This window comes from Salvelinus alpinus, chromosome 13, assembly GCF_045679555.1.
Source record: "Salvelinus alpinus chromosome 13, SLU_Salpinus.1, whole genome shotgun sequence".
NCBI classification, from domain to species: Eukaryota; Metazoa; Chordata; class Actinopteri; order Salmoniformes; family Salmonidae; genus Salvelinus; species Salvelinus alpinus.
Window position 1 is genome coordinate 35,441,110 of NC_092098.1, and position 24,966 is coordinate 35,466,075.

Sequence of the window (24,966 nt, forward strand, 5' to 3'; positions counted from 1 at the left end):
TTGCAAAATGATATGTCACCAATTCCAATTTGTTGTGGCTAACGTTAGCTAGGTGGCTAACGTTAGCTAGGCTAGGGGTTAGGTGTTAAGGTTAGGGTTAAAGTTAGGTTTAGGGGAAGGGTTAGCTAGGATGCTAAGTAGCCGCAAAGCAGCTAGAAAGCAGTTGCAAAGTTGCTAATTATCGAAAACGCTAATGTTGTCTGTAAAGAGATTTGAACACGCAACCTTTGGGTTGCTAGACGTTTGCGTTATACGGCCAACCATCCATCCATCCCGACCAACCACCTTACTTTTGTTTTTGCCATCAACAACCATCTGTCTTATGTAACCATACTAAACGTAACATAATTAGAGTGAAAATGTTTGTCATTTTTTAAAGATTCATATAAATTAAATAACTATAATATATTAGTTGCATAAGTATTCAGCTTCCTAAGTCAATACATGTTAGAAACACATTTGGCATCGATTACAGCTGTGTCTTCTTGGTCATTATTCTTTTCAAAATTCTTCAAGCTCTGTCAAGATGTTGGGGATAATGGCTAGACAGCAATTTTCAAGTTTTGCCATAGATTTTCAAACAGATTTAAGTAAAAACCTTGCCACTCAGGAACATTCACTGTCTTCTTGCTAAGCAACTCCAGTGTATATTTTGGTTGTACGTTATAGTCTTGCTGAAAGGTGCATTCCTCTCCCAGTTTTTCCACTAGGATTTTGCCTGTGCTTAGCTCCATCCTGTTTTTTTTTATCCTGTAAAACTCCCCAGTGTTTGACGATGTAAAGCATACCCATACCATGATGCAGCCACCACCATGCTTGAAAGTATGTGTTGTGTTGGATATGCCCTAAACATAAGGCTTTGCATTTACTCCCAAAAGTGTATTCCTTTGCTGTGTTTTTTTGCAGTATTACTTTCGTGCTTGGGAATATTTTTTTTCTATAGATTTGTTTTCTTCTTTTCACTCATTTAGGTCATTATTGTGGAGTCAGTACAATGTTTTTGATCCATCCTCAGTGTTCTACAATCGCAGGCATTGAACTCTGTAACTGTTTTAAAATCACCAATGGCATCATGGTACCATCCCTGAGCAGTTTTATTCCTGTCCTGCAGCTCAGTTCAGAAGGACAACTGTATCTTTGATGTGTCTGGGTGGTTTAACCCATTTAATCCCGAATTTTTCCCAGACATGAAAATATCCAAATCAAGTGTCATTAGTAACCCTTTGAAGTAATCAATCATTCTTTTTTGAAATTTTAATGGAAAAGTAGGTGAAAAAGTGTGTTTTATGGTCGGTCACAATTGTGACCGGTGGGATAATGTTACGTATACTAAATTAACATATTTCTCCTATGCAGTTATCAAAGTTCTTATAAATCCCAACCCAGTTATTAACACATTTAAAACTCTGTCACTGGCTGTCCCCAGCCTTGCCTCTAGAATGCCCCGTCACATTCTAGTGTGACTATTTTACACATCAAAAACCCTTATACAACACGTTATGAACACTGAGAGCAAAGACAAAAAACAACCATCAATGTATTTCAACATTGTTACTTTATTGTAACATTGTTACTTTAGTGCAACATGTATTGAAACATTAATATTGTAACTTTATTGTAACATTTGAACTTGTACTTTAGTGCAATATTCATTGTAACATTTTAGTGCAACATTCACTAACAACTGTATAGCAGTCGTGTGATTCATTCCCACTGAACATAAAGGTAACATTTAGGATAGAGGTAGCCTGTAGAATATGCATTCAAATAGAGGCCTACACTGAACAAAATACAATTATATATATATATTTAAAAAGCACCACTGCACAATGAGTGCTTATATATATATACAGTATATCATAGAGTTAGGCTTCAGAACCAAGTGCAAAATTAGTTTGTGCATCACTATTTTGAACTGTGATCAGTCAGTCCTACTGTCATACAGTATGTCTTGAATTAATTGACCTTCTTTTCCAAAAACATTTCAGTCATTTTAATTGTCTTTTTCGTCGACTTTTCTTTTTTTACCTAGAGTCCGTTGTATTGCTTCTCCTCACCCTTTATCGACTTTTCTATTTTTATTTTATTGTCTTTTTCAGCCCTTTTTCATTCGATCTTATCTCCTTTTCTACTGTCCATGGTATATCTTGAAGCACTCAGTGTGCAGTGGCGCTTTGCATTTCTCACATGCCTAGGTCACTCAATGGAGGGGGGTGGGGGAGGTTGTGGATGGGGGGGTGAGGGGTGGGTCATCATCACTGATAACGTTGTTCCTGTCATGATCTGTTTGCATATGTTCAGCATATGCATTCAACAGCCTGACTGGCAAATGGCCTGTCCATAGTCCATATCTGACCCATCGCTATCACGATCACTCAGGACAGCATCTTTCTCATTTTGAGGGATAACTGCAATGTTGCATGCCTTGTCTGGGCAGTCACCTAGATCCAACATATCCAGAACTTGACTCAAAGTGAAACTAAAAGAAAGAACAGAGTGGAAAGTTAGGTAAAACAAGAACTATGTATGTGTATAACTATGTGTATACCTAGACGCACGTGTTATCCCGCCGGTCACTATTGTTGCCGTCAACATGTTTACACATTCTATGACCACACTGAACAAAGTTGAGTAATTGCAAATGAATGTATCAATACTAGACACCTTAAAGATGATGTGTACCAAAAATCTTTGTCCTAACTTTATGTTAACATACTTTACCAACCTTTTGTTTGGGAGCTTTGATGCAGCCATCCTCTTCTCATGGTGCAACCAGGAAGTAAATAGCTCTGGTCATGTGACAATTCACACTAAACATGTGACACTGCACATCTTTCATTGAGACCCTTTATTATTTCAATATTTGCTGGAAATACATTGATAGATCATTCAGTAACATTTTTAGAGCCTTATAACTGAAAACGTTTTTTACGGTCACTATTGTGACCGATGGGATTAAATAGGTTAATATATAATCCACAGCATCATTATTAACTTCACCATGCATAGAGATATTTAATGTCTGATTTGTTATTATTACCCACCTACCAATCACTGCCCTTCTTTATGAGGCTTTCGACAAGCTCCCTGGTCTTTGTAGTTGAATCTCTGCTTGAAATTCAACACTTGACTGAGGAACCTTACAGATGTTGTTTGTATGGGGGACAGAAGAAGGGTTAGTCATTCAAAAATTATTTCACACCAAGTGAGTGATTTGGTAAGCCACATTTTACTCCTGAACTAATTTAGGCTTGCCTAAACAAAGGGGCTGAATACTTATGCAACAATTATATTTCAGTTATGCATTTTTAATGTATCTTAAAAAATACATAATTTACATAGTTGTTAACAATTAAATCCATTTGAATCCCAATTTGTAACACAATAAAATGAGAAGAAATCCAAGGGTTCTGAATACTTTTGCAAGGCACTGTATTTTGCTGCACCATATATCCAGGAGACACTACATCCTCTTTTATCTGCATTGGAAATCCCCAAAACATAAATTTTTACCTCAACCAGGATAAGGAAGGCTGTTTTCCACCTCAATGCTCCCATATCGGAATGGACTGATAGTAGTTCAATTCCAATGACAAGGATTTCCAATAACCGAGTGATACTTGCTCAGGGCATGATTCTGAACGCCACTGTATTACTAACTGCATGTGTGCTTTGAATTTATTGTTTGCTTTTATTTGGACACTGTCAGATCTTAAAGAAAGATTCACCCATATTGTTTTTGTGCATCTGAGCAATTTTCTATCGATTCCAGGGTTTATGTCATGTTTTCATATGTATTTCAGCTATTGCCTTTCAAGCAGGCAGAAATTTCGTCTGGTATGACGGAGCATTGTGATAAGCCGCTCGCACTACACTTGAAGTTATTAGGAATATGATCGTGATCGAATTGATCGTGAAAACGTTTACATGTCAGATTTCAATACAGGTCAATGTCAAAACGCAGTAGAATGTATTTTCTCAAATTAACCATTGATCATATTTTTGCAAGAATTTTGTAATTTTAACAGAGGGCCACCATATTTCTCCTATTTGTCTGCCTCTTTGGTCCAGGGTGCATTGCATTGTCCCATTACATCGTCGATGCGAATGTCAGAATCCACTCTGCGAGGCACATCGATCTGCAGGTTGAAAATGGTTAGATTGTAAACTCTTAAAATGATTGTGCAGTTTCTTTAGACGATTTTATAGCTAACTAGCTACTACACATGCTGATATTGACTTTGGTATTATTGTGTGTAGCTACGTTTGCTAGCTAGCTACCTAGCTGTGGGTTTTGTAGTCAACTTGAGCATATATAGATTTCCACAACGATTTTCACATGTTGCAACCATATTTTAACGACAAAATGGAACATTTGTTGACAGAATATTGTTCTCACACATTAGTGATATGTAATACTATAAATGATAGGAATTAAAGGTTTTGGGTGGATTTTTCCTTTAAGTTGTCAACCCTTTGTGTCATAGTAGACTGTTGATAAAGAAATATTTTATGTTAAGCTACTACTTACAAACCTGTTGTAAACAATTAACTATGGAAATTAACAAAAGCTGTGTGCATTAAGGAAATAGAAGCCTGTCTCTAATATACATCAGCTGTGTTAAGTGATTTCAGCAAATAAACACCCAGGCTATTAATTGAAGTTTTACAACATTCCCGAATACTAATGATGATAGCGATAGATGATAATAATATTGCAATTCTTTTCAACAGTCTCTCAATGTCTGACATGATCTTGGCAATCAACAAAGTTCAAAACAAGAATGTATACATTTGCATATTCAAATATGCTGCCTTGATGCACAGAGCAAGTGCCGTCAATCCCCACTTACTGATTGTAAAGTGTATAGTGTACAGTTGAAGTCGGTAGTTTACATACACTTAGGTTGGAGTCATTGAAACTAGTTTTTCAACCACTCCACAAATGTATTGTTAACAAACTATAGTTTTGGCAAGTCAGTTAGGACATCTACTTTGTGCATGACACAAGTTTTTCCAACAATTGTTTACAGACAGATTATTTCACTTATAATTCACTGTATTATAATTCCAGTGGGTCAGAAGTTTACATACACTAAGTTGACAGTGCCTTTAAACAGCTTGGAACATTTCAGAAAATGATGTCATTGCTTTAGAACCTTCTTGTGTCAATTGGAGGTGTACCTGTGGATGTATTTCAAGGCCTACCTTCAAACTCAGTGCCTCTTTGCTTGACATCATGGGAAAATCAAAAGAAGTCAGCCAAGACCTCAGAAAAAAATTGTAGACCTCCACATGTCTGGTTCATCCTTGGGAGCAATTTCCAAATGCCTGAAGGTACCACGTTCCTCTGTACAAACAATAGTACGCAAGTATAAACACCATGGGACCACACAGCCATCATACCACTCAGGAAGGAGATGTGTTCTGTCTCCTAGAGATGAATGTACTTTGGTGCGAAAAGTGCAAATCAATCCCAGAACAACAGCAAAGGACCTTGTGAAGATGCTGGAGGAAACAGGCACAAAAGTATCTATATCCACAGTAAAATGAGTCCTATATCGACATAACCTGAAAGGCCGCTCAGCAAGGAAGAAGCCACTGCTCCAAAACCGCCATAAAAAAGCCAGACTACGGTTTGCAACTGCACATGGGGACAAAGATCGTACTTTTTGGAGAAATGTCCTCTGGTCTGATGAAACAATAATAGAACTGTTTGAACGTAATGACCATCATTATGTTTGGAGGAAAAAGGGGGAGGTTTGCAACCCGAAGAACACCATCCCAACTGTGAAGCACGGGGGTGGCAGCATCATGTTGTGGGGGTGCTTTGCTGCAGGAGGGACTGATGCACTTCACAAAATAGATGGCATCATGAGGAGGGAAATTATGTGGATATATTGAAATGAGGTCGACCGATTATGATTTTTCAATGCCGATACCGATACCGATTATTGGTGTAACGTCTGGAGAGTGATGGTTGTGGAGTCAGACGCAGAGAGCACGGGAAACGGGGGAAAAAACGCTTTAATGTCCTTTAGCAAAGTAACTAGTACAAATATGGGTGAAGCCCAAAACACAGGTGCAACAAACCCAAAACCATAGCTACAGAAATACCGGACAGCGAAAACCCAAAAGTACACAAAACACCACTAACGTAAAACAACTACAAGCCCGCACAAACACCAGCGGGCTACACAAACTTAAATAACATCCCTCCCAAAACCCCAACAAGGAACAGGTGAAAACAATTAGACAAAAACAAACGAAAAGGAAAAAGGGATCGGTAGCAGCTAGTAGACCAGCGACGACAACCGCCGAGCGCCACCTTCGGAAGGGGAGCCACCTTCGGTGGTATTCGTGACAATTGGAGGACCAAAAAAAGCCGATACCGATTAATCGGTCGATTTAAAAAATATATATATATTTTCTTTTTTGTAATAATGACAATTACAACAATACTGAATGAACACTTATTTTAACTTAATATAATACATCAATAAAATACATTTAGCCTCAAATAAAATGAAACATGTTCAATTTGGTTTAAATAATGCAAAACAAAGTTTTGAAGAAAAAAGTAAAAGTGCAATATGTGCCATGTAAAAAAGCTAACGTTTAAGTTCCTTGCTCAGAACATGAGAACATATGAAAGCTGGTGGTTCCTTTTAACAGGAGTTTTCAATATTCCCAGGTAAGAAGTTTTAGGTTGTAGTTATTATAGGAATTATAGGACAATTTCTCTCTATACGATTTGTATTTCATATACCTTTGACTATTGGATGTTCTTATAGGCGCTATAGTATTGCCAGTGTAACAGTATAGCTTCCACCCCTACCTGGGCTCGAACCAGGGACACATCGACAACAGCCACCCTCGAAGCAGCGTTACCCATCGCTCCACAAAAGCCGTGGCCCGAGCGAGTGACGTTTGAAACACTATTAGCGCGCACCCCGCTAACTAGCTAGCCATTTCTCATCGGTTACACCAGCCTAATCTCGGGAGTTGATAGGCTTGAAGTCATAAACAGCTCAATGCTTGAAGCACAGCGACGAGCTGCTGGCAAAATGCACGAAAGTGCTGTTTGAATGAATGCTTACAAGCCTGCTGGTGCCTACCATCTCTGTCAGACTGCTCTATCAAATCATAGACTTAATTATAACATAATAACACACAGAAATACGAGCCTTAGGTCATTAATATGGTCGAATCCGGAAACTATCATCTCGAAAACAAAACGTTTATTCTTTCAGTGAAATACGGAACCGTTCCATATTTTATCTAACGGGTGGCATCCATAAGTCTAAATATTCCTGTTACATTGCACAACCTTCAATGTTATGTCATAATTACGTAAAATTCGGGCAAATTAGTTCGCAATGAGCCAGGAGGCCCAAACTGTTGCATATACTCTGACTCTGCATGCAATGAACGCAAGAGAAGTGACACAATTTCACCTGGTTAATATTGCCTGCTAACCTGGATTTCTTTTAGCTAAATATGCAGGTTTAAAAATATATACTTCTGTGTATTGATTTTAAGAAAGGGATTATGGTTAGGTACACATTGGAGCAGCGACAGTCATTTTTCGCGAATGCGCACTGCATCGATTATATGCAACGCAGGTACGCTAGATAAACTAGTAATATCATCAACCATGTTTAGTTATAACTAGTGATTATGATTGATTGATTGATTGTTTTTTATAAGATAAGTTTAATGCTAGCTAGCAACTTACCTTGGCTTCTTACTGCATTCGCGTAACAGGCGGGCTCCTCGTGAGGCAGGTGGTTGGAGCGTTGGACTAGTTAACCGTAAGGTTGCAATATTGAATCCCTGAGCTGACAAGGTAAAGATCTGTCGTTCTGCCCCTGAACAAGGCAGTTAACCCACCGTTCCTAGGCCGTCATTGAAAATAAGAATGTGTTCTTAACTGACTTGCCTAGTTAAAAAAAGGTGTACATTTTTTAAATTTTTTAAAATAAATCGGTGTCCAAAATTACCGATTGTTATGAAAACTTGAAATCGGCCCTAATTAATCGTCCGTTACGATTAATCGGTCGACCTCTAATATTGAAGCAACATCTCTAGACATCAGTCAGGAAGTTAAAGCTTGGTCGCAAATGGACAATGACCCCAAGCATACTTCCCAAGTTGTGGCAAAATGGCTTAAGGACAACAAAGTCAAGGTATTGGAGTCGCCATTACAAAGACAACATCAATCCTATAGAAAACGTGTGGGCAGAACTGAAAAAGCATATGCGAGCAAGGAGGCCTACAAACCTGACTCAGTTACACCAGCTCTGTCAGGAGGAATGAGCCAAAATTCACCCAATTTATTGTAGGAAGCTTGTGGAAGGTTACCCTAAACGTTTGACCCAAGTTAAACAATTTAAAGGCAATGCTACCAAATACTAATTGAGTGTATGTAAACTTCTGACCCACTGGGAATGTGATGAAAGAAATTAAAGCTGAAAGAAATCATTCTCTCTACTATTATTCTGACATTTCACATAAAAAGTGGTGATCCTAACTGACCTAAGACAGGGAATTTTTACTCTGATTAAATGTCAGGAATTGTGAAAAACTGTTGTATGTAAACTTCCGACTTCAACTGTATGTGTATGCATTCAATTCAAATCTGGCATATAACATACTATTATGTGCACAGTTAAGTCACTGTTTCTGGATGTTTTGGAATGTGTTTCTCAAATGCAACGTAATCCCATAGAACACAGTGTAGGAATCTGTGTCACTGTCATCTGCATATCAAACTGCTATTTTGAGGTAATGAAGTGGAGACACGATGTTCCCATCCTTACATTCCTTCACCAACTGTACTCAACTGACTTAAGCTATTTAAGGGTTATTTCCAATCTGCACAACCATCAGTAGGGTTATTTCCAATCTGTGCTATAGCAGTGTTTTAACATTGCATTTTGTTAGGTTCTGATTGTTAGGATATTCTAAAGGAATATCATCAACCCATTTTGTGTGGTGATAGCTGTACAGCATCAAGCTCTATTGCCAAGAATGCTTTTGGTCTATGGTGAGATGAAACATCCCCATTTGGTGAGCAGAGTGGTTTAGAGTTTGTGGACGCATACCCATTCATTGGCAGGCCATTTCCCATTCCTTGTTATAATTGAAGGACTGGCTTCAGAAGAAGAGGGGCGTATCGCCACATTCTCTTGCGGGTCAATCATCCACTTGACTAGTTAGCCATCATCTTTTGTAGGCTGACACAAATAGAATGCTATTGAACTCAGCCTGACTGTGTTGACACCAAACATGCAGCAGAGAAATGCTCAGGCACACCAATGTACACTATATATACAAAAGTATGTGGACACCCCTTCAAATTAGTGGATTCGGCTATTTCAGCCACACCCGTTGCTGACAGGTGTATACAATCGAGCACACCGCCATGCAATCTCCATAGTCAAACATTGCCAATAGAATGGCCTTACAGAAGAGCTCTGTGACTTTCAACGAGGCACTGTCATAGGATACCACCTTTCCAACAAGTCAGTTTGTCAAATTTCTGCCCACCTAGAGTTGCCCCGGTCAACTGTAAGTGCTGTTATTGTGAAGCGGAAATGTCTAGGAACGGCTCAGCCGCGAAGTGGTAGGCCACACAAGCTCACAAAACGGGATCGCCGAGCACACAAACTCACTACCGAGTTCCAATTTGCCTCTGGAAGCAACGTCAGCACAATAACTGTTTGTTGGGAGCTTCATGAAATGGGTTTCCATGGCCGAGTAGCCCCTTAGTTCCAGTGATGGGACATTTTAACGATACAGCATACAAAGACATTCTAGACGATTTTGTGGCAACAGTTTGGGGAAGACCCTTTCCTGTTTCATTATGACGATGCCCCCGTGCACAAAGCGAGGTCCATACAGAAATGGTTTGTCGAGATCGGTGTGGAAGAACTTGACTGGCCTGCACAGAGCCCTGACCACAACCCCATCAAACACCTTTGGGATAAATTGGAACGCCGACTGCGAGCCAGGCCTAATCGCTCAACATCAGTGCCCGACCTCACTAATGCTCTTGTGGCTGAATGGAAACAAGTCCCTGCAGCAATGTTCCAACATCTAGTGGAAAGCCTTCCCAGAAGAGTTTAGGCTATTATAGCAGCAAAGGGGGGACCAACTCCATATTAATGCCCATGATTTTGGAATGAGATGTTCGACCAGCAGGTCTCTACATACTTTTGGTCATGTAGTGTATGCTGTGCGGTTAGATCTGTTCGAATAATAGCTCAGAATCTGAATTCCAGTTGGATTTTGTCCTGATGTGCACAGTGTGGAGCTTGTTCCTCCCAAATTACTATTGCTACTTTGAGAGGGGAAAAAACGTGAGTTCATGGTAAGAAAATGAATGGTGGAAAAAGTTTATAATGGCTAATTGTGTGTAAGGCAAATTAAAGGGACTGATCAACATAAAACTGTTTGTGAAAAGCTCTGGTGATTCATACTGATTGTCTGGTGCTATGCATGTTTTTTGAAAGGGAGAATGCATCTCCTCTTATTATGCATTGTTATTCACTACAGAAAGTAGTGTACGTGCTACAATATGTAGGGTTAGGGCTCATCAGTGCCAAAATGTGAGAAAAATACCCAAGAAACTGTGATGGCCTTATGCATGACTTCAAACATGCTAATATTCTGTTCCATATGGACGGAAGTGACATCGGTTTGCAATCTTGTGTGTCATGTCATGACAAAACATGTCAATGGGAACCCAAGTGTCAATCAACTGGCACTAATAGATATAATCATCTACATTATGACAAATGTATGTGAAAATCTAAATAATCAATATTCAATCATAGAATATTGAATTAATTGATGTCATTTTATGGCTTTTTAGTCTTCTTCCATGGCCTTTATATTCATATTATATATCTGAGGGTATATAGTCGGGCTGAATTGGTCTGGCTGAAGTGAAGGCCTTCTCCTGGCTGATTGATTTGATTTGCTATGGCAATGGACTGATAAATGGACACGTTGCTGAGAGATTCACAATGGGAATAGCAGATGTGACGACTCATGGATGCATATTTTCAAACAGACAAACCACAGATGATATCGCTCGTCTGTCAGCATTTGTTCCTTATTATGATGATATTCGGACGAGTGGATGATTGGATGATTACAATTTGTGTAAAGCACCTGACAATGATATGAAAGCACTGACATAACTGACAATCTTTTTAAATGTCACCGTTGGCAGTTATGGGGGATATTGAACTTTGCAGAATATTGTTTAGCTATCTATAATCATGTCCATCTGCCGTGGTAGTTATACCTCTATTTGTAATCTGAGACTGTTGCCATTTCATGGTCTGCTAAACACTTTTTGGGTCATTTTGCTATGCAAATGTGCACCAATCAGACTTCCTTATCAAGTCCAAGGACAAACTAAACCATTGTGGTATTATACACCGTCATACTATTATTTGTTTCTTTATCAATTAGATAGGTGAATTAGCTCTAATTAGTTCCTCTGTTCATTGTGGTTTTTGGCTTTGTTCTGAAAAGCAAATGTCCTTTGTTTGACATGTTTATACAAAACAAACATCAAAATCATTGTCGTGGTAAACTCCCAATCAGAATTATACCTTTATCTCGTTTTAGGCTACCGTAATTATATTATTGTCAACTTTGTCAACTTTTTTTGTCCATAACAATATGTCATAGTGCCAATAATCATTGGGCAGGTAGATAGAAAAGGGATCCAAATATTGTAAAACACAGACTCCAAGATATAACTCTGGTATACGTTTGTTTGCAAATGAGATCTTCTGGTCCATCTGTGCACATATTTGTAGTGTAAACCACTTCTTGAGGCATTAATTATCCATTGGTATGTTTCCATTCTATTTCTCAATATATAGTTCTGAATTTTGTGTTAAATATTTTTTTTCTCGCTGGGTGGGAAAATAGGTCCCAGAGAATACAATAGAGCTTTGAAGGAATTCAGGCAAGATGCAACTTATTAAATATGCATCAGAGCCAAAGCAGGCCATCTGGCTTCTATCACCTGCCTGAGAAAAAGATAATTGTTAACTTCACGAAGAATGCGTTCCAGCAGTGAAAGCTGCTGGGTTAGAGCAAATTTTTAGAGAATACAGTTTTGACCTTATCATTCTGTCATTAAGGCGTAATTACAGATATTTTGTTAATCATTTGTCTAATTTGTACAAAGCTGCCAAATGATGAGGCACAGAGACAGTTGTCAGATGCCTTTTTAACATTGCAGTTCAATGCAACATTTCTTATAGTTTTTGGGAGGAATTTGTGTTATAGATAACACTATAGTAGATTGCCAGTTTTAATACAACACATTATAGGTATTAGAGACATTTAGCATAAAGTGTGATCACTCTATCTGTAATTATACAAATACACTCCAGATGTAATGCATCTCCCTAACTGTTACCCTATCGGTAAAAACTGCGCTCAACCATTTTGAAATCCTCTTTACCATATTTAATGTATGTGAGGGAACAACTAACCATCAGTGGGGAACAATCAGGGCCCTCTACGTCCTCAGAGGGCCTAAGGATAGATACCAATCTTTATATATTTTTGTATATTAATATAATTTGTAATTTTGTTTTTATTGATTTAATCTTTTTTTGTCTTAATTGTAACAAGTACTCCTGACAGCAGTGTGCATTTCGGGGCAGGGCTCAATGTGGGCGGAGTCACCTTTTTGAATCCGCCCACATTTGACTCCACCCACCTTTTGTTTACAAAGTAAATACAAAGTATTTTATTTTTGAAGATCGTATTTCATTTTTGAAGATCGTAAGAAATATTATATAAAGTACCAGCAGATGTGTTGTAACACTTTTTGCTTCATGCTATTTTTGAGACAAGCTACTGATATTGTGAACAACAGACTTGTTATGAATGTCATGTACTGTTAAAATTGTGTTGATAAATGTTATAACTTTAATTATATTATTTAATTGAGCATATATATATATATATACACACACACACACACAGTTACTACCTATCCTGATTTATAATGCTATTTACTTTCCTCATGAGAATGGAGACAGACTATACCATATAGACATACTGACAAGCTGAATGTGCTTTGTACATTAAGTTATACCAGCTCCAGTAAAGAGATCAGAGACTCGGGTGACTTCTACGTCATCTTTACTAAACAACAAAACACAATCTCTCTGTAACTGGAACATCAACGGTTCCTTGAGGAGAATATTTTCCTCTTCATCCAGGCCATCATACAACCGTAGTTCATTATCGGTTGTACTGTAAGTTAAGAAAGCGTACTGTAAGTTAAGAAAGATTAGGTTGTTAAGTTTGATAGTTATGATAACAATAATGATAATAGTAAATAATACCAATATATTTCAGGATGTAGAAGACAACCCCCCCCCCCCAAGAAGTCACAGCATGTCACATCAGCATCCAGCTCTGCAGGAGTTTGATCTATGAATTGTGTATGTAGTGTAAAAACTGTAGGAAATAGGTCCCAAAAAGTGTCAAGAATAATAAACAAGAAAAAGTATGAGCAATAACAGTTTTGAACACAGTTGGAACTGAATTAGCCCAAGTATTTTTCACAACTTGTATGGGTTTTGCTGGACCAGAAAATGTAGTTTCGACTGCAAACACACCATTTCTCACATCAATGCACTCACATGCCAAAAATCTTTCCTTGGACACTGTTTCAAAGCAATGTGTATGCTTTCTTCGTAAATGTGTTTTGAAGTTTTTCTTATTTAACTTCAGTTTGCAGTGTGGACAAGTTACAATTACTTTTCTTGACTTGCCATGTATGTTGGGACCAGGTGATTTCATTATTTTATATACTATGTGTAGGCTGTGTAGACTCGCTATGTGTAACTAAGGGAATGGCATCAACGATACACATTTAGAGCCAGCCAAACACAACAAGGCATACATTGAAGAAACACAGAAAATCAACGATCAAATCGATTACATAACTGTACATGTAAACCTAGGCTTACTGCTCAAGTAGAAGACTTTGTCCAAAACTTTTTCCAAATAAGATTCCCCATAACATCGGTGCGGTAGTTGGTCATAAAAATATACCACTGCACTGGTATAACATGAATATTATAAAGTACATTATGGATAATGACAGTCTCACTTACTTCCATGGTTTATATTTTTATCCATGTAGGTTAGGTTCGATTAAGATTTGCTTTCGTTGAAGTTGATACCTTCAACGTTTACCTCAACTTGGGTGACCTTGATGGAGAAGGGAAGGGTTTGGGTTAAACGTGTTTGACTCCGCCAACATTGAGCCCGGCCCGACGTTTGACTCCGCCCACATTGAGCCCGGCGCCGAACTGCACACTACAGTCAGGGGCTTCTCAATTGTAATGATCTTCCTATTGAATTTCTTCAGTTTATGTTGGAAAAAGAAGGGTTAATATCCAAGAGAAAAAAATACCTAATCAGAATTTTTCTTTGGTCGTCTCTTGGTAGAAATAATCTAGCTGGGCTCAACGCCCAGTGTAACGTGAGTGTATGTAACGATGGCAACTGCAAAGAGAGTAATCGAGGACAGTGTGGTGGCTAAATTGTTAGCATCTGTAGCCGATGTGAAATTGCTAGCTAGTTAGCGGTGGTGCGTGCTAATAGCGGTTCAATCGGTGACGTCACTCGCTCTGAGACCTTGAAGTAGTTGTTCCCCTTACTCTGCAAGGGCCGCGGCTTTTGTGGCGCGATGGGTAACAATGCTTCGATGGTGGCAGTTGTTGATGTGTGCAGAGGGTCCCTGGTTCGGGGCGAGGAGAGGGACGGAAGCTGTACTGTTACACATCACCCTTTTCAAGACTAACTTTTAATGAAAAGTTAAATATTGTACAGACCAGGAGACCAACTCCTGCACTGCCTGATTTGGTGCAACGAGGAAAGTGTTTTGAAAGGCATTTTCAAGTTAATAATTATGAGCACTGTCCGTGGATAACCGTCTGTGAGCTGACAAAAAAGCTTTACTGTTGGAATTGCCTACTCTTCAGCACCGATAATAGCTCAACCTGGACAACTGGTTTCAAAGATTTTGCCTGTTTGACAAAGTCAGCACTTTGACACCAAAACTCAACTTCACACCTGCGAGCTACAGTGAGTTTAAAAACATTTGGGGAAACAAGAGTAGACCTTCTTAACGAGCAGCGGCGCAATGAGTCACTTGCTCACAATAATAAAGTCAGGAACAACAGGGAGATTCTATAGCGCCTTATTCATACAGTTGTGTTTTTAGGAAAGCAATAATTAGCATTCAGAGGACATGATGACGGTAAAGAATCAGCTAATAAGGGAAACTACTTGGAAATACTGAATTTCATGACAGCACGTTAAACTGTATGACAGCACGTTAAACTGCCATTTGGCTACGGCTACCGTGTTCACAGGCACTTCCAGCAAAATCCAAAATGGCCTGATACGCAGTTGCGAATGTAATGACAGATGTCATGAAGGAAGAATTGAAGAAAATCCCCTTTGTAACCATCATGGTTGACGAGACGACAGACATCAGCAATGTAACCCAAATATCTTATGTGTTGCGTTACACTACAGATGGTGGTGTGAAGGAAAGGTTTTTCAAATGTGAGGATGTAACTGAGGATAAATGGGCAGAAGCGTTTGCTGCCCGAATTATCAGCTTTTTAGAGGAGTGTGAATACACGGCCAAAGTTGTGGCACAGTGTTACGATTGGGCCGCAGTCATGGCCTCTGGTATAAACGGAGTACAAGCCAAGATGAAATAAACTATCCCGTAAACTCTGTTCTTTCATTGCTATGCGCACATTCTTAATCTGGTGATGTCACAAGGAAGGTGTTGCCATCCCAACTAAAAGAATGCAAGATTTTTTTTTCCATCTTTGTGGCCTAGCAGCGTTTTTCTCAAGATCTGTCAAACGAACAAAACTACTGGATGAAATATGCCAGCAAAGACTACCCAGAGTGGCGCCACAACGATGGAACTTCTCCTCACCCTTAGTTTGCGCTGTGAATGAAAAAATTGAACTCTTTGAATACATAGTGGACCATCACGATGACTCTGATGAAGACACCGTTCACAGCGCAGATGGATACATGATGCACCTGACAAGCTTCGAGTTCTGCTTCCCGCTATCCGCGTTCTACTCCATATTTGCATACACCAACGCTCTGTTTGGAATATTGCAGAACAGGGAGTTTGACATACAGTTCTGCTTGTCCATGGTGGACGACTTCTGCAACACAACAGAGAGGGAAAAAGGAACATTCGATTCCATCTACGAGGACATTGTAAGTGAGACCGGAGTTCCAAGGGGGCGCAGAACACATATGCAAGGAGACGTTCGCGGGCAGTACCAACAACTACACAGTGCGATCATCGACAACATTGTCACTCAGCTAAGAAACAGGTACAATAACATGAAAGGCTTATGTTCCTTGCCCTCCTTGACCCACAGAAGTACCCAATATGTCGGGAAACGACAAACGTTATGTACTCAATGTCTGACTTCGAGGGTAAGAGCCCGGCTGATCTGCTCCACTTTCTCCAGCAGAAGAGACTAATTGATAGTATGCACCAATTGTATCTGCTTATCTGTCTAGTTTTTATCATTCCAGTGTCCACTGCATCAGTAGAAGGAACATTTTCTGCACTAAAAAGGATCAAGACATATTCCAGGAACACCACTGGACAGGCCCGACTGTCAGCCATGGCTTTGATCACAATTCGAAAAATAACTTATTTCGGGTTTAAAATCAAAAGACAAGCTATATACACCTGCCATTGCCCAGTTCATAAAGAAGGACAATAGAATGGACTTCGTTTTTAAAGGATAATCATAATGGTGAGTGGACTTTTTGTTTTATTCTACAGCTTGCTTTTTGTTGCTATCTAATTCATATAATTTTGAATACAATGTGTAAAATATTATTTAAACTTTAGATCACTGGTTGTGTGGTAAAAACAAAGTAATGATGTTGCAATTGCAAGTACTGGGAACATGACATTTCATGTTGTGGTGCATTTTTTTATTGTTGCACGCTGGAGATAGAACATAAATTTGGATTAGCTAACAAAACGTGCCATTGGAACACAGGAGTGATGGTTGCTGATAATGGGCCTCTGTACGCCTATGTAGATATTTTATGGAATATCAGCCATTTCCATCTACAATAGCCATTTACAACATTAACAATGTCTACACTGCATTTCTGATCTATTTTATTTTATTTTAATGGACAAAAAAATAGAGGACATTTCTATATGACCCCAAACTTTTGAACGGTAGTGTATATATAATAATAATTTGACTACCACTGTTTTACACGGTCAGTATTAGATACTGTATACAGTATGCAAATGTATTGTGTACATATTGGTGTGGCCATGCAGTTGCATGACACCAATCTGAATGAAGCACAGACGAGACCCCAGAGCAATAACAAACAATAGGCTGCATTCAGCAGTGGTGGCAAGCCAGCAAAATATTGACTCAGTAGAAAGTCATACAGTATAGCTCTGTGTCCACCATCCCAGCTGTTTTGACAGCAATGCCACAGCTTTGACAGCTTTGTTTTGTGAACTGTTATACCATTGTGGTTACCAATTATGTATCTAATTTTAACTATCAGTGGCAGCAGTAACCACACTGTTTTGCACCTCTCCAATGTGATAGCTCAAAATGGCTGCCATGGCTGGTGGGTGTTGCATATTGGTAGTGGATGAGGTGATTTTCCCCATACAATTTAAAGTACATGGAGCACCAATAAAAAATGCCAATCAAATCCAATGGATTATTATTACAAAAATGATAATGGCCGTGGTTCGGTCAGTGGCGCTGTTTCCCCTACAGTGGATTCCATCTTTAGCACATCTCTACAGTAGATGCTCTCATGATCATTGCTCTACTGTAGACCATTTAGACAAGATATACACTGTATTTGGAAAGTATTCAGACCCCTTGACTTTTTCCACATGTTGTTACATTACAGCCTCCTTCTAAAATTGATTGAATCGTTTTTTTCCCCCTCATCAATCTACACACAATACCCCATAATGACAAAGGAAAAACAGGTTTTTAGATTTTTTTGCCAATTTTATAAAATAAAAAAACTGAAATATTACATTTACATAAGTATTCAGACCCTTTACTCAGTACTTTGTTGAAGCACCTTTGGCAGCAATTACAGCCTTGAGTCTTCTTGGGTATGATGCTACAATTTTTACACACCTGTATTTGGGGAGTTTCTCCCATTCTTCTCTGCAGATCATCTCAAGCTCTGTCAGGTTGGATGGGGAGCGTCGCTGCACAGTTATTTTCAGGTCTCTCCAGAGATATTCGATCGGGTTCAAGTACGGCTCTGACTGGGTCACTCAAGGACATTGAGACTTGTCCCAAAGCCACTCCTGCGTTGTATTGGCTGTGTGCTTTGAGTCATTGTCCTGTTGGAAGGTGAGGTCTGAGGTCTGAGGTCCTGAGTGCTCTGGAGCAGGTTTTCATCAAGGATTTCTCTGTACTTTGCTACGTTCATCTTTCCTTGATCCTGACTAATCTCCCAATCCCTGCCGCTGAAAAACATCCCCACAGCATGTTGTTGCCACCACCATGCTTCACCGTAGGGGTGGTGCCAGGTTTCCCCCAGATGTGACGCTTGGCATTCAGGCCAAAGTGTTCAATCTTGGTTTCATCAGACCAGAGAATTTTTTTTACATTTTATTTCACCTTTATTTAACCAGGTAGGCTAGTTGAGAACAAGTTCTCATTTACAACTGTGACCTGGCCAAGATAAAGCAAAGCATTTTGACACATACAACAACACAGAGTTACACATGGAACAAACAAACATACTATCAATAATACAGTAGAAAAAGTCTATATACAGTGTGTGCAAATGAGGTAGGATAAGGGAGTAATTACAATATAGCAATTAAACACTGGAATGGTAGATGTGCAGAAGATGAATGTGAAAGTAGAGATACTGGGGTGCAAAGGAGCAAGATAAATAAATAAATACAGTATGGGGATGAGGTAGTTGGATGGGCTAATCACAGATGGGCTATGTACAGGTGCAGTGATCTGTGAGCTGCTCTGACAGCTGGTGCTTAAAGCTAGTGAGGGAGATATGAGTCTCCAGCTTCAGTGATTTTTGCAGTTCGTTCCGGTCATTGGCAGCAGAGAACTGGAAGGAAAGGCGGCCTAAGGAAGAATTGGCTTTGGGGGTGACCAGTGAGATATACCTGCTGGAGCGTGTACTATGGGTGGGTGCTGCTATGGTGAACAGTGAGCTGAGATAAGGCGGGGCTTTACCTAGCAGAGACATGTAGATGATCTGGAGCCAGTGGGTTTGGCGATGAGTATGAAGCGAGGGTCAGCCAACGAAAGCGTACAGGTCGCATTGGTGGGTAGTATATGGGACTTTGGTGACAAAACGGATAGCACTGTGATAGACTGCATCCAATTTGTAGAGTGTTGGAGGCTATTTTGTAAATGACATCCCGAAGTCGAGGATCGGTAGGATGGTCAGTTTTACGAGGGTATGTTTGGCAGCATGCGTGAAGGATGCTTTGTTGCGAAAAAGGAGGCCGATTCAGGATTTAATTTTGGATTGGAGATGCTTAATGTGAGTCTGGAAGGAGAGTTTACAATCTAACCAGAATCGGAATGGCCGATTAATTAGGGCCGATTTCAAGTTTTCATAACAATCGGAAATCGGTATTTTTGGACACCGATTTGACCAATTAAAAAAAAAAAAATCCCTTTTTTTTTTACACTTTTATTTAATCTTTATTTAACCAGGCCAGTCAGTTAAGAACACATTCTTATTTTCAATAACGGCCTAGGAACGGTGGGTTGACTGCCTCGTTCAGGGGCAGAACGACAGCTTTTTACCTTGTCAGCTCGGGGGATTCAATCTTGCAACCTTATAGTTAACTATTCCAACGCTCTAACCACCTGATTACATTGCACTCGACGAGGAGCCTGCCTGTTACGCGAATGCAGTAAGCCAAGGTAAGTTGCTAGCTAGCATTAAACTTATCTTATAAAAAACAATCAATCAATCATAATCACTAGTTAACTACACATGGTTGATGATATTACTAGTGTATCTAGCGTGTCCTGCGTTGCATATAATCGATGCGGTGCGTATCGTTGCTCCAATGTGTACCTAACCATAAACATCAATGCCTTTCTTAAAATCAATACACAGAAGTATATATTTTTAAACCTGCATAATTAGCTAAAAGAAATCCAGGTTAGCAGGCAATATTAACCAGGTGAAATTGTGTCACTTCTCTTGCGTTCATTGCACGCAGAGTCAGTGTATATGCAACAGTTTGGGCCACCTAATTTGCCAGAATTTTACGTAATTATGACATAACATTGAAGGTTGTGCAATGTAACAGGAATATTTAGACTTATGGATGCTACCCGTTAGATAAAATATTATTTCACTGAAAGAATAAACTTTTTATTTTTTTCGAGATGATAGTTTCCGAATTCGACCATATTAATGACCTAAGGCTCGTATTTCTGTGTGTTATTATGTTATAATTAAGTCTATGATTTGATAGAGCAGTCTGACTGAGCGATGGTAGGCACCAGCAGGCTCGTAAGCATTCATTCAAACAGCACTTTCGCGCGTTTTGCCAGCAGCTCTTCGTTGTGCTTCAAGCATTGCGCTGTTTATGACTTCAATCCTATCAACTCCCGAGATTAGGCTGGTGTAACCGATGTGAAATGGCTAGCTAGTTAGCGGGGTGCGTGTTAATAGCGTTTCAAACGTCACTCGCTCTGAGACTTGGAGTGGTTGTTCCCCTTGCTCTGCATGGGTAGCGCTGCTTCGAGGGTGGCTGTTGTCGATGTGTTCCTGGTTCGAGCCCAGGTAGGAGCGAGGAGAGGGACGGAAGCTATACTGTTACACTGGCAATACTAAAGTGCCTATAAGAACATCCAATAGTCAAAGGTTAATGAAATACAAATGGTATAGAGAGAAATAGTCCTATAATTCCTATAATAACTACAACCTAAAACTTTTTACCTGGGAATATTGAAGACTCATGTTAAAAGGAACCACCAGCTTCCATATGTTCTCATGTTCTGAGCAAGGAACTTAAACGTTAGCTTTCTTACATGGCATATAGTGCACTTTTACTTTCTTCTCCAACACTTTGTTTTTGCATTATTTAAACCAAATTGAACATGTTTCATTATTTATTTGAGGCTATATTGATTTTATTGATGTATTATATTAAGTTAAAATAAGTGTTCATTCAGTTTTGTTGTAATTGTCATTATTACAAATAAAATAAAAATATCGGCCGATTAATCGGTATCGGCTTTTTTTGGTATCGGTATCGGTGTTGAAAAATCATAATCGGTCGACCTCTAGTCACAATAGCATGGGCTAGAATTACTAGTCGACATCCCGCCTTTGCTCTATTAGATAGAACGCCTGCATTGATAGGAGCCTTAAAGTTTATTCTTATACCTTGACACCACGTACAGATTTTGACTTGAAAACTGTACACATGGAACTAAAAATACAATTGGTTTGTTTAAGTACACATTCAATGACTCTTCAAGGCTATTTGAAGATTTACTGCATCAGTAGTCCCAGACAGCCAATGAAATGTAAGCAGATTAGAATCAAGCACCAGCAGTGTATGTATAATCTAAATCACATTGAATATTGGTTCGACTTCTCCTTAATTCCAGACATTGTAACTTTCTGAATTAGTTAAAAATCATTAAGCAATGTTGGTGAAACACAACAGAGACCCCATTTTCTAGCAGCGAGAAAGGAAAAACAAAATGGTTACACTTGAAACTCACAGTTTGCTTTGGAGCAGTGCGGGGGATTCCAGTACACAATGTAGCTGGAATTGGTTAATTACAGTAGCTGAACAGTGAAAAACTGTCACGTTCCTGACCTTGTTTTCCTTTTGTATTGTTGTGTTTAGTGGGTCAGGACGTGAGCTGGGTGGGCAGTCTGTGTTGTTTGTTCTATGTTAAGTGTCAGGTTTAATTGACCTTGTATGGCTCTCAATCAGAGGCAGGTGTTTTCGTTTTCCTCTGATTGAGAGACATACATAGGGAGGTTGTTTCACATTGTTTGTCGTGGGTGGTTGTCTTCCGTGTCAGTGTATGTTCGCACCACACGGGACTGTTTCGTTGTCGTTAGTATATGTAGTCTGTTCCTGTTCGTGCGTTCTTCATGTTTTATGTAAGTTCTCTCGTTCAGGTCTGTCTACGTCGTTTTGTAATATTATCAAGTGTTCTTCGTGTGTTTAGTTTCGTCTTGTTAATAAAGATAATCATGTCATCATACCTCGCTGCAAATTGGTCTTCCGATCCCTCTCTCCTCTCCTCGTCCGAGGAGGAGGAAGAATTAGAGTTTCGTTACAGAACCACCAACCAAATTACCAGAACCAAGCAGCGGGGAAAAGGGCAGCGACAGCAACCGCAGAAATCCCAGGATTCATGGACATGGGAGGAGATCTTGAACGGAGAAGGACCCTGGGCACAGGCTGGGGAGTATCGCCGCCCCAAAGCTGAGCTGGAGGAAGCGAAAGCTGAGCGGCGGCGATATGAGGAGGCAGCGCGACAGGTACGAGAGGCAGCCCCATAATTTTTTTGGGGGGGGGCTAGAAAGGAGTGTGGCTAAGCCAGGTAGCAGACCTGAGCGCACTCCTCGTGCTTATTATAAGCAACGCGTCACTGGTCAGGCACCGTGTTATGCGGTGAAGCGCACGGTGTCGCCAGTGCGTGCCCATAGCCCGGTGCGCTATAGGGCAGCCCCCCGAAAGTGTCGTGTAAGTGTGGGCATCCAGCCGGGGCGTATTGTGCCTGCTCAGCGCGTCTGGTCTCCGGTACGCAGTTTCGGTCCAGGGTATCCTGCGCCGGCTCTGCGTGCTGTGTCTCCGGGGCGCTGGGAGGGTGCAGTGCATCCTATGCCTACGCTTCGCTCGTACCGGGCAAATGTGGGAGTGGAGCCTAAAAGAGAGGTGCGCGTAGTAGGCACTAGATCTCCAGTGCTCATCCACAGCCCGGTTCAACCTGTGCCTGTACTCTGGAGGGTACGGGCTGGAGTAGTATTCCAGCCTGGGGGAGTGGTACCAAGGCTGCGCACCAGAGCTCCAGTGCTCCCCCACAGCCCGGTCCTTCAGGTGCCTCCTTTTAACATCAAGCCTCCTGTAGGTCTCTCCAGCCTGGTGGGTCCTGTGGCAGCCCCACGCACCAGGCTGTCTCTCCGTCTCCTCCCTACAGGTCTGCCAGTCTGCCCAGAACTGCCCGTCTGTCCCGAGCTGTCAGAGCTGGCCGTCTGCCCAGCGGCGCCTGAACTGCCCGTCTGCCCAACGCCGTCTGAACTGTCCGTCTGCCAAGCGCCGCATGAACTGCCCGTCTGGACTGAGCCTGCAAAGCCGCCCGTCTGCCATGAGCCTTCAGAGCCGTCCGCCAGACAGGAGCCGCTAGAGCTTTCCGCCAGACAGGAGCAGACAAAGCCTTCCGCCAGACAGGATCAGCCAGAGCCTTCCGCCAGACAGGATCAGCCAGAGCCTTCCGCCAGACAGGACCAGCCAGAGCCGTCCAGCCAGGACCAGCCAGAGCCGTCCAGCCAGGACCAGCCAGAGCCGTCCAGCCAGGACCAGCCAGAGCCGTCCAGCCAGGACCAGCCAGAGCCGTCCAGCCAGGACCAGCCAGAGCCGTCCAGCCAGGACCTGCCAGAGCCGTCCAGCCAGGACCTGCCAGAGCCGTCCAGCCAGGACCTGCCAGAGCCGTCCAGCCAGGACCTGCCAGAGCCGTCCAGCCAGGACCTGCCAGAGCCGTCCAGCCAGGATCCGCCGTCCCTCAGCCAGGATCCGCCGTCCCTCAGCCCGGAGCCGCCGTCCCTCAGCCCGGAGCCGCCGTCCCTCAGGCCGGAGCCGCCGTCCCTCAGGCCGGAGCCGCCGTCCCTCAGCCCGGAGCCGCCGCCCCTCAGCCCGGAGCCGCCGTCCCTCAGCCCGGAGCCGCCGTCCCTCAGCCCGGAGCCGCCGTCCCTCAGCCCGGAGCTGCCCCTTATCCCGGTGCTGCCCCTTATCCCGGTGCTGCCCCTTATCCCGATGCTGCCCCTTCATTTAGGTGGGTTTAGTTGGAGGGTGGTCATTGGGGGGGGGATACGGAAGCGGGGAGTGACTATGGTGGTGTGGGGACAGCGTCCAGAGCCGGAGCCGCCACCGTGGACAGATGCCCACCCAAACCCTCCCCTTGAGGTTGAGTTTTGCGGTCGGAGTCCGCATCTTGGGGGGGGGGGGTAATGTCACGTTCCTGACCTTGTTTTCCTTTTGTATTGTTGTGTTTAGTGGGTCAGGACGTGAGCTGGGTGGGCAGTCTGTGTTGTTTGTTCTATGTTAAGTGTCAAGTTTAATTGACCTTGTATGGCTCTCAATCAGAGGCAGGTGTTTTCGTTTTCCTCTGATTGAGAGACATACATAGGGAGGTTGTTTCACATTGTTTGTCGTGGGTGGTTGTCTTCCGTGTCAGTGTATGTTCGCACCACACGGGACTGTTTCGTTGTCGTTAGTATATGTAGTCTGTTCCTGTTCGTGCGTTCTTCATGTTTTATGTAAGTTCTCTCGTTCAGGTCTGTCTACGTCGTTTTGTAATATTATCAAGTGTTCTTCGTGTGTTTAGTTTCGTCTTGTTAATAAAGATAATCATGTCATCATACCTCGCTGCAAATTGGTCTTCCGATCCCTCTCTCCTCTCCTCGTCCGAGGAGGAGGAAGAATTAGAGTTTCGTTACAAAAACAGTTAGATTGAATTAAAGGCACAGCTGAATAGATGTTTTATCATTACATGTAGTTAATCATTTTTGGATGCTTAAGATGCTTTTTTTCTGCTGCTTTTTCAGGCGTGCATCAAAGCATAATATTATGATGCTCAAAGACTGGGATATTGTGAG

The 24,966-nt window shown here is 41.3% G+C and overlaps 1 protein-coding gene and 1 long non-coding RNA gene across 3 annotated transcripts in view; one reads left to right on the top strand and one right to left on the bottom strand.

Moving 5' to 3' along the window:
• LOC139537587 (opioid-binding protein/cell adhesion molecule-like) overlaps window positions 1-24,966 on the top strand; it is a 345,719-nt gene that overhangs the window by 216,489 nt on the left and 104,264 nt on the right. The gene's annotated exons all lie outside the window — the stretch shown is intronic.
• On the bottom strand, window positions 1,537-2,963 carry LOC139537576 (uncharacterized). The gene is made up of 2 exons (XR_011667565.1): window positions 2,726-2,963; window positions 1,537-2,479 (listed from the first exon to the last, which is right to left on the bottom strand). It is a non-coding gene; the product is annotated as an uncharacterized lncRNA (long non-coding RNA).